The sequence below is a fragment of the Rhipicephalus sanguineus genome, chromosome 6, assembly GCF_013339695.2.
Source record: "Rhipicephalus sanguineus isolate Rsan-2018 chromosome 6, BIME_Rsan_1.4, whole genome shotgun sequence".
Classification (NCBI taxonomy): domain Eukaryota; kingdom Metazoa; phylum Arthropoda; class Arachnida; order Ixodida; family Ixodidae; genus Rhipicephalus; species Rhipicephalus sanguineus.
In genome coordinates, this window is record NC_051181.1 from 141,993,586 (window position 1) to 142,003,248 (window position 9,663).

The 9,663-nt window shown below is 46.8% G+C and overlaps 1 long non-coding RNA gene across 2 annotated transcripts in view; it reads left to right on the forward strand.

Moving 5' to 3' along the window:
* Positions 1-9,055, forward strand: part of LOC119396587 (uncharacterized) — a 43,763-nt gene extending 34,708 nt beyond the window's left edge. Inside the window, exons 2-3 of one of the 2 annotated variants that reach the window (XR_005184467.2) lie at positions 4,825-5,017; positions 8,214-9,055. This is a non-coding gene — a long non-coding RNA (uncharacterized LOC119396587). The remainder of the gene's footprint in view (positions 1-4,824; positions 5,018-8,213) is intronic. The other variant, XR_005184466.2, reaches the window with a different exon arrangement.
* Positions 9,056-9,663: the final 608 nt, after the last annotated feature.

The following is a 9,663-nucleotide window of genomic DNA, read 5'->3' on the forward strand; positions in this document are numbered from 1 at the left end:
AGCACCCAGACGTAGGCGGATAGATAGATAGATAGATAGATAGATAGATAGATAGATAGATAGATAGATAGATAGATAGATAGATAGATAGATAGATAGATAGATAGATAGATAGATAGATAGATAGATAGATAGATAGATAGATAGATAGATAGATAGATAGATAGATAGATAGATAGATAGATAGATAGATAGATAGATAGATAGATAGATAGATAGATAGATAGATAGATAGATAGATAGATAGATAGATAGATACGCTCAAAGTATCTAGGGTTAGCTAAGAAATGCTTCGCATTTGAAACACAACCGTGAACATAAATTTAGATGCTCCTTAACGAACACCAGGCGTTCTAAATCAATACGATAGAAATCCACTTCGGCGACACTTCCAACTCTCTGTGCAGTTTAGTGAGGTCAAACGCTTCTATTCGGGATCGTCGTCAAGGCAACACATCGAAAACGACTCAACCCAATGTGATGAACAATATCGGGATTCGGGCCCCGCCACGGTGGTCTAGTGGTTATGGCGTTCGACTGCTGACCTGAAGGTCACGGGATCGAATCCCGGCCGCGGCGGCGATAATGGAGGGGAAAATGTTTGAGGCCCATTTGCTTGGATTTAGGTGCACGTTAAAGAACCCCAGGTGGTCGAAATTTCCGGAGCCCTCCACTACGGCGTCTCTCATAATCATATCGTGGTTTTGGGACGTTAAACTCCAGATATTATTATTATTAATATCGGGATTCGGTACAGGAAAAAAAATTCAAGGAATTTGGACGCATATACTGCGCCTCCAAGACCTCAGCCCTTCGGTATGCGGAGCGCGCCCAAGATCCGCATTTCTTACTATTTGATTATTAATTAATTAATTACTCTTCACGCTATGCAAAACTTTGCCATTTCTTTCTTCGTCCTAGCTTGTGGTGAAATATTCGTAAACAGGGTGTGTGTGCTGGAGCCGACGTTTCGACAAGCGGACTTGTCTTCAAGGCTGCAACTGCTTTTTTTCTAGCTTGGTGTTTATTGCAGAGCGCTTGGCATGCGCGAGAGCTATGTAGACACAATGGCAATGCTTCATACTTCGAAGTTTTTTTTTTTTTCTAATATTCCGCTTAATAGGTACAAGCAGAACAAAGACAAAAAAAAGAAAACAAGGCACGAAACCACAAATGATGCACTTATGCAGACTTAAAAGGGGCAGAATGAGGAATCAGTCATGTCTAAACACTGTCCTTGGTTAACGCTGCTAAAATCAGAGCATGATTTGACCTGCTTCTAACCTTTGTATCCATCAGGGTTTTTCGCTCACGGCTAGAGACGCCGGATTTATCTGCGACCCTATCTCCTTAACGATATCGCGTTAGAATGGCCGAATGTGAGTAGTCAAATACTTCGGTGCGCAGTGGTCCGATTGCAATGTAAGCATACTTAAATTGGCCACGAATATGTGAAAACAAGCAAGACGGTCGTATTGTACGGCCTAACTTTCGGTACACGCTTCGCTCTCCACGCTCGCAATGCAACGCCAGCAAAGTGGCCACAGATACGGTATCCGCCACGGCCGCGCGCTCGTTTGGTCGGATTGTCGGACGCGTGCATTTTCGCTGGACAGGAAGACGCAAAAAGTACAAAAAGAGAACAAAAATATTAATGAAAGAGATACAGAACGGGCCCGCCCGGCCCACACGTTTGCGTTGATTCGCCTTGTTTTTGGGATTGCGTTGGGCCTCCCTTTTCAACGTGAATGCGCCGTGCGCCCGTCTGCGCACGCACGCACGCACGCACGCACAGACACGTGTGTGTACTCGTTATGCACGTGTTTTTCTGAGTGATACCATGCGTGAAAGAGAAAATAAACGAGGAAAAGGGGGGGGGGGAATGCTTCGAAAGAAGAAATCGTGTCAAAACGAAGAAAGAAAAGAGATGTTTGGGTCGGATGAGCTTGTTGTAAGACCTTCGGTGTGAGAGACGAAGTATGCGTATACAGAAAAAAACATCCAAGGCTTTCGCGAGTGCAGGGATCTGCACGTGCGCGTGTTTTCTATTACCTGTTCAATTACGCAGAATGTCCTATATAACGCACGTCGCAGTGCGTTAGTGAAAGGAAAGAGAGAAAGAAAGACGTAATGAAAAACGTCGCCTCGCAGGTGGAGAATAAATGGCTCGCCGTTCCTCATAAGCTTTTCTAAGCCAGTGTGTTATGTCTTTCTTTTTTTTTTATTTCTGCGTTTCATTTATGCGAGGTGGTATGCGTGGAGTAGAATTCTGAAGAGTGTCTTTTTTGTTTTTCTTGAGATTCCGTTTTTAAAGGCGCGAACATTGTAGACTATAACATCCTTCAAAATCCGTGCCAGTTTGCAGGTTTTCATATATTTCCGTTTGAAAGAAAGTTGAGCTTGAGTTCCTTCAACGTCGTACACTATGGCTTTGCAAACTGTTGCCTTAAAACCTTCGGAGCGCGCCAAATATAACGCGCCTGATTTCCTCAACGTAACAAGTAAAACAAACGTAACGCTACATGTTCCGCTAATGATTTACGACTTCCACAGAACGCGTACCACGCAAAAAAAAAAAAAGGCTGTTTTGTATTTCGTCGCACTGTGCATTTTCCCGATAGTCCATCATCTTCATTGCTTTTTCTGAGGTGTGCAACTCGGCCCTATGTTTGCGCTTTTCTTTGCGCACTTAGTGTCCGCTTACTTGTTGCCAAGTTTCTTCGCGACGTCATGTTTTTTTTTTTTTCTCGCTTATTCCATTAAACGATCAGGTGGTACAATTGCGAGCAACCACTGCCCTCGAATTTAGGGTAAATAATTTTTAAAGTAAGACGGCGTGACAAAACAAACAAACAAACAAACAAACAAACAAACAAACAAACAAACAAACAAACAAACAAACAAACAAACAAACAAACAAACAAACAAACAAACCACGAGACGCCTAAGAGATAAGCGCAGCGGAACGTAACGCTTACTTCGCGTTATTTTCTGCACTCTCTCTTGCGCCGTTCCCTGTATGCGTGATTCTGTGTAAGGCACGCATCGGAATAGCATATTCGAGCATTCGCGTGGCACCGGGAAACGAGCGCTCAGCTTCCGAGCGAACGCGTAATTTCGAGTCGTAATCCTCGCTTTAGCGAACGCTTAAAAGACAAAAAAGAAAAAAAGGTTTTTCTTTCCGCCGTCCCGGACCAGTCGGATTTCCTTCTTTCTTTTTCTCTCGTTCAAACAAGAGCGTAAACGAAACATTGAGCGAGATGTTTTCCCTCAGCATTTTCATCGTTATAGTACCTTTTCATTACGCATGTATATTTTTTTTTACATTATGATTCCCCCTCCTCGTCTTCTGCCGGTGTTTCGAGAGACGTACGCTAATTGCTTTCTGGGCTGGGATGTATGTATGTCGGAACAAATGGCGCCGCGGGAGCGTACGTCGACGCCCATAAAATCCACCTTCCCCTTTTTCTCTCAAACTTCTCTTTAAAACATGTTCTCGCTTACCGTCAGCTCTCAGCGGTAGCACGCACCGTCATTCTCCCCCCCCCTCCCCCCCTCTCTCTTTCTAGGTTTACTTGAAGCTTCGACTTGGAGATGTTTTATTTCTGCGACAGCTACTAGGACTTCGCCTGCCCTCCTTCCATGCCCATTTAGCAGCGCCGAGATCTCAACAGTCGCAGAGTTTACATTACAAGCGGCGCTTCACTGAGCTTACCTCCCGCGTTCCTCCGTCAGATACATACATATAAGCGGGTGAACGGCGACCGGCCGCATATAGGCAGCACGATTGCTGTTGCTGCTGCTGCTGCTGAAACCATCTCCCGCGGGGTGCCACGGAATGAAAAGCAGAGGACACATAACAGATCGGAGATATCGTAGTCAGCTCCCGCATGCAAGCGAGCCAGTTCCCTCTCCTCCTCTTCCACCTCCTCATCCTCTTGAAAGACGTGGCTTCAACACCAGCCGGCATACGCCGACACTAAATCCACGCAGCGTGCTTTGTATACGCACACAAGTCGGCGACGTCGACGCAGACGAGTCCTGCCGGCGGAGAGAGGAGCGAACGTGCCGCTCCTTATAAATGCGGAGACGTACAGTCGTGAGCAATATGAAAGGGAACACCGAATTCGTGTTTAATGAAGGGGTACTTCTAATGTACTGATGTGACTGTGACGTACTGATTTGCGAGAGATAACTTTCCGCATGAGCATTTAGCGTTTTGAACACTTTTGCGCCTTGTAAACTGCGTTTGGCCGCTATGACCTTTAAAAAGTGGTTTCAGTGTTCCCTCTCATGCTGCTGACGGCTGTACGTTGCATCATTCCGCGTACTATATTGAAAAGCCGTCTCACCAGCGCGTTTTCAGAGCTAATGGCTCGCAGTGATGACACGGTCGAGAAGTTCTGGGCTATGCGCGGAATGCGTGAACTAGAATCTAGCGACGTAGGGTTGGATTCTGATGGTCATTGACTCTTAAGTAAGAAAAGAAAACGGAGGCTCCGTCTATTTAGGTTTACGTTCATACAGAGAGCTTACATTTAAAAAACACAACGTTTGCGTAGAATGCTCTTGTTCTTTGTTTGTTTGTTTGTTTTTCCTTAGTGTAAGCCAGGAGAGCTTGTGCGAGTCTATTCTTCGTAACTAGAACTATGCTAAAGATCATGGAAAGTAAGATTACAGAAAGAGCGAGATGAGGATGCTGCAGTTATTGCGTCATTAAAAAGCTCTAGCCTAGATCCTTCTTCAGTGCTGTTTGCGCGTTTCGTGCTCCCTCTGCGTTTGTCATATTGTACTTACCTTTTAAAAAACATTTTTTTTTTTCAGGTCGGCAGTGGCCGTTACCTCTTCAGCATCTAATTGGTCGTGCGGAGGCACTGATCATTAAGATACACAGCTGTGCTTCTGAAGCAATCTTATTTCACTGCACCAGGATCAAGTGCAAGATAAGCGTCATTGAAGCGTATTTTGGAACTACTTTCTCTTACGGAGCGAACGGTAATGAGAGAAGGATACTTCGGTATGCAGCACGCATTGGCAATGTTGCACTCAACTATACGTTACACAAGTAGCACTCCCGCGGTGAAGGAAACAAACAACACAGCCCCGAACGCGGTGGCATGCGATACGTCTTCTTCAAAACGTTGACTGCCAACCCCCCGAAGTCGGAGAGGCAATAGACGCCGGTGCGGCCCCGAGCAAAGCCTTGGGAATATTGTCAACGCGGCACGAAAAATTCCACGTGATTCGAGCGGCGCCGTCGTCATGCGCATGCGCACTGCCACAGCGTGCGACCCATCTGAACTGCCCCGCGTGGCATAACACCTCGCGCCCAAGGCGTGGTTCAAGTGTGTACTACAACGTCCATCTCGACTACCGTCTCATGCACTCGGCAAAGCGTACTCTACGCCACAGCTTGGAAGGTTTCGGAGGGTGACAAGCCGATCAGGTCTACGCGAGAGCCCGTGGATGCGTTTTACCGCAGCGCAGCCCTGCGAGGTTGCGCTGATGGTTTTTCCGTGTTTCACGCCGGCAAAACCGCGATATCTGCAGACTTCTAAACGCGCGTCTTCTTCCTCGTTTTTTCTTTTGCTTACCTTTTGTTTGTTTGTTTGTTTGTTTGTTTGTTTGCTTGTTTGTTTGTTTGTTTGTTTTCGTTTTCCCAAAAGGAACGCAAACCCCCTCTCTCCTTTTCACGTGCCCCGACCTCTCGGCAGATTGCTTTTTCGAGAGTATATAGTACAGCGGAATTTCTCTGGCTACACTCGCGAGCGATGAGACGAAAGTGTCGATTCTGCAAGTGGCGATATGAACCGCGCTTGGCTCTGTCTCGAAACGTGTCGTCGATCGAGAGGTTCCTTGCTTCCCTTGCTCGCTGATTCCCGCTGTTTCGTTTCGCATTAATGAAAAATAATGTAACACACATGGCGTAGATAGAGAGCGCGATCGATTCCTGAAACAGAGAGAGATGAAGTGCAGGCTTTCTGCAGCTATGCGCTGTATATACACACGATACGAAAAGCATTGGGCTCGGCCGTAAGATTTCGCGCGTGGACCTATTCGCCATTGAGGAATCTATATCGGCCAGCGTGGTGCACGGGCACGATGATGGATGGGGTCTCTGCTGCAGCAAGGTCAACGTTGAACTATCGCGAGAACGGTGATACACTTTGTTGCGCGGCGTTCCTGTATGCGATACTTCACTCGGAATGCTGTAATTCTCTTTTTGCCTCATTTGGCGTTCTCTCGCAACTTTATCGCCCAAGAGGTGAATAAGCATAATGTTACTCCTGAAACATTCTTTTACCGGCTGCTTCGCTGTATGACAGAGAATTGGGCGAGTGCTTTTCGTGGTGAAGATGATACAGCCGTATTTGCGCTATATAAACGACACCAAATACGAATTCTGATTACCATTCGTATAACTCTGTGTACTCGCGCTTTGTCCAGATTGGAGCGTACAATAAAAATGCCCTAAGCAGAAAGCAAGCATGCAAGCCTCCGGTGTTGGGAATGGATGCATCGTAAGATAATTTTCCAATAGAAACAAGCGATAAGTAGTAGGGTCACTGCTTGCGATAGGACTCTTGCTTTTAGGCTAATTTATATTAGCAAAATTATCTTAGGTATACGGTATGCTTTCAATATAAACGAAGATACAAAAGCAAGGAAGGGTGAGGAGGTTAACAAGTTACCCTGCAATGGGTGAAAAGGATAAGGGGGTGACAAATGAGATAGATGGGAGGAAAGAGAGCATTAATTGCGCGTGCCTTTGAAGGTGCCCATCAAGTCTGCTCACAGTCGCAGATACCTGTCTACTTCAAGTAAACTAGCAAAGCTTTCGTTGCTTTCTGAATCGTCAACGCACACGGCCGTGTCCCAAGAATCCTAGCTTCCGAAAACGACATTGACTTTTCCATTCAGTTGCGTACACTATAAAAGGGAAAGCTGGCAACCGCCCGTTTGTAGCACAAGGCTACAAGGAAATCTATACGAATATCTGAGAAAGAAAGCTTCATCGCTGCCGAAAAATTCGTCCCGGTTCATGGATCGAAGCCGGGACCAACGCTTTGTGCTAGAAACTGTTGGTTGCCAGCTTTCCCTTTCATAACCTTGTGGGTTTCCGCAGAAATCATTTGCAATAGCTGCGTCTACTGCGTTATGGTTAAAAGAAGCGACACCGAGCGTAAGCCCGTATGTTTGTGCTTACAGTATAGTTAGCTACTCTGAGTTCGGGTGGAGGCTGGACAGCGACCGCGAAACGAGCGAAATTGTGCAGGTGTGTACTATAAGTAAGAGGATTTGAGGAGTAGCCGTACTGCGCTGGGCGGTGGTCGCTAATAGAAGCCCACTCCCCCTCGTAAATAGGAGTGTCCGAGAGCCACTGGCGCGCAAGACGAATGCGATGCGCGCAGCAGTGCAAGGTGTGCGTCGCGTGGCTCTTGCCACATACCGAACTCTTCGAGTTGTACCCGATCCACTTTCGTAAGCACAGCGGGCCGCGCGGTCCGTGATCGTGGGGAGCCGCAATAACTTCAAGTCTTCGCCGAGCCTTGCCATGCAACCGCCGCACGCTTTTTGGCCCAAAGGGTTACAGAGGCAGTGAACGATTGAAGGGGCTAAGAAGCACCGCGCTTCGGGATGCCATTGCCGGCCGAGGTTTCCAGCCTATATACTAATATATACTCTGGATTTCCTGCTGACCTTGGAATTCATCCGGCCACTCCTGCAGTGCGCGTTGTGAAAGAATAAATGTGGTGGAAAGTGAGGTTTTGGTGCGGAAGATGGGACCGCTGGGCGCGGCTGAGCGTTAAGCGAAGTTATCTGTTAGCGGCAATTCTCGCAACCCTCTGTGCTGACTCAGATGCTGCGGTGCTGCGCTGGAGTAGGAAGGTGGCGGGTTCGTTTCCCTATCTTGGTGGCCACATTCGGGCAGACGCCTAACGTAAACGCGTTAGTATACTTAGATTTAAGTGCTATGTTTAAAAGAAAATAACGCTCTAGCTAGCTGAAATGAATCTGGAACCCACCAACCGCATTCCGATTCCCGACTACGGCGTCCTTTATGTTTGAGTCAGTGCGCCAGTTTGATTTGATATGAAGTGGCTTTCCTGCTGAACCGTAAGCTCGAGGTTCTATGAGGAAGCCATTGCAAAGATGACCTACTGTATCGCACACGCACTTCTTGTAATAAAATTGTGTATCTTTATTTTCAGGCTACTACTGTCTGCGTAGGAAAACGCAGCTTGATTATTTTGCAAGAGCACGAAGATAGCGAAATAAATTTGATGTGGTGTACCCGTAACCGTCGTGTGAAATAATGAAACCTTGAGTAGCATTTTACGAGCCCATTGGTTTCAAGGCAGTCACCAAATAGTCCTAGCGGGGCTTCTTTCGGACAGTACAATTAAAACTTTCCAGATGCTCGCGCACTCCTGGCAATTGAAAGGACTTCTTTTTCTTAAAAAAAAAAAAAAAGACGGCACATGTGCTTTCCTGCGAACGAGCCACTTGGGACGTCAAGTTTACTTTTATTGCGGTCACTTTTGAGAAATAGAGTCGAGGTAAAAACTGAGTACTTCCGTATCGTTCCTTCCGCAAGGATCACATATGGGCTGGAAATAGTTCCCCAATACTTTACGTGGGGCACCAAATCTTTACCTTAACTTTTTATTTGTACCTCATTTTTTTCCTTATCTTTCCACACGAAAAGCTGGGGCTTTCGAGTGAGTTCGTTTTCACTAGACACTGCAGTGAGCAATTCGCGGGGAATCCCCGTCCTCCCCCCCTCCCCCCCCCCCCCCCTTCTTTTTTTTTTTGGCTTCATACGTAGGCGTTCGTCGTATCTCGTCGCTATCACACTCATCCACTTTCCTTCCTTCCGGCATTCGCCTCCCCCCCCCCCCCACTCCCCTTTTCTCCCACTTATTCCACTGTCACCAAGTGCTACATTCCCTCCCGTCTCTCCCCTTCCCTAGGGCCCCTCCTAAAGGAACGGACAATTCGCTCGATTGAGCAGTTCGACCACCTCAATTTCGATATCGCTCGGTGCCCCCTCCGCACGTCACACCTCCCTCTCCCTCTCCCCCCCCTTCCCCCCCCCCCCCCCATCCCGACACAAGCCATCCACAAACCTGCCCCCACCACCCTTCTTTCCAGCCGCCACTAAAACCGGCACTCTTTTCAGTCTTCCCTCAAGCCTTACTTTCCCTACCAGTCGTTCATTTTATTTAGCTTATTACCTTTTCCTTCTGTACTTCGGTTGCCGGTCCTACACTCCCTGCTATACGGCGCTCTTTTAAGGTCTCTCCCGCGTTTATCGTGCTTCGGTTCCCTTCAAGTTCATATCGGAAGAAGCCCCGTTGGGAATTTTCTTTCTTTTTTGAGTGCGTCAGTGTCGCCTTCCTTCTTTATTGTATTGTTTTTTTTTCCTGCGCTTTGTACTCGGTATAGCCGCGCAATTCAGCGGTGCGAGAGGAGTCAAAATCAATTTACAGTCGATTGAACTTCATGGAATAGCGGCTCTTTCGCCCAGAGTTAATTGGGTTTGTCGTCCTCACTTTCTTTCTTTTTCTTTATTTTTTGTGTTCTTCTTTCTATTCTTTAATTCGAAAAGTGAGTGAAAGATAAATAAAATTTGACGTGTATATGAAGCGAATGGAAAGG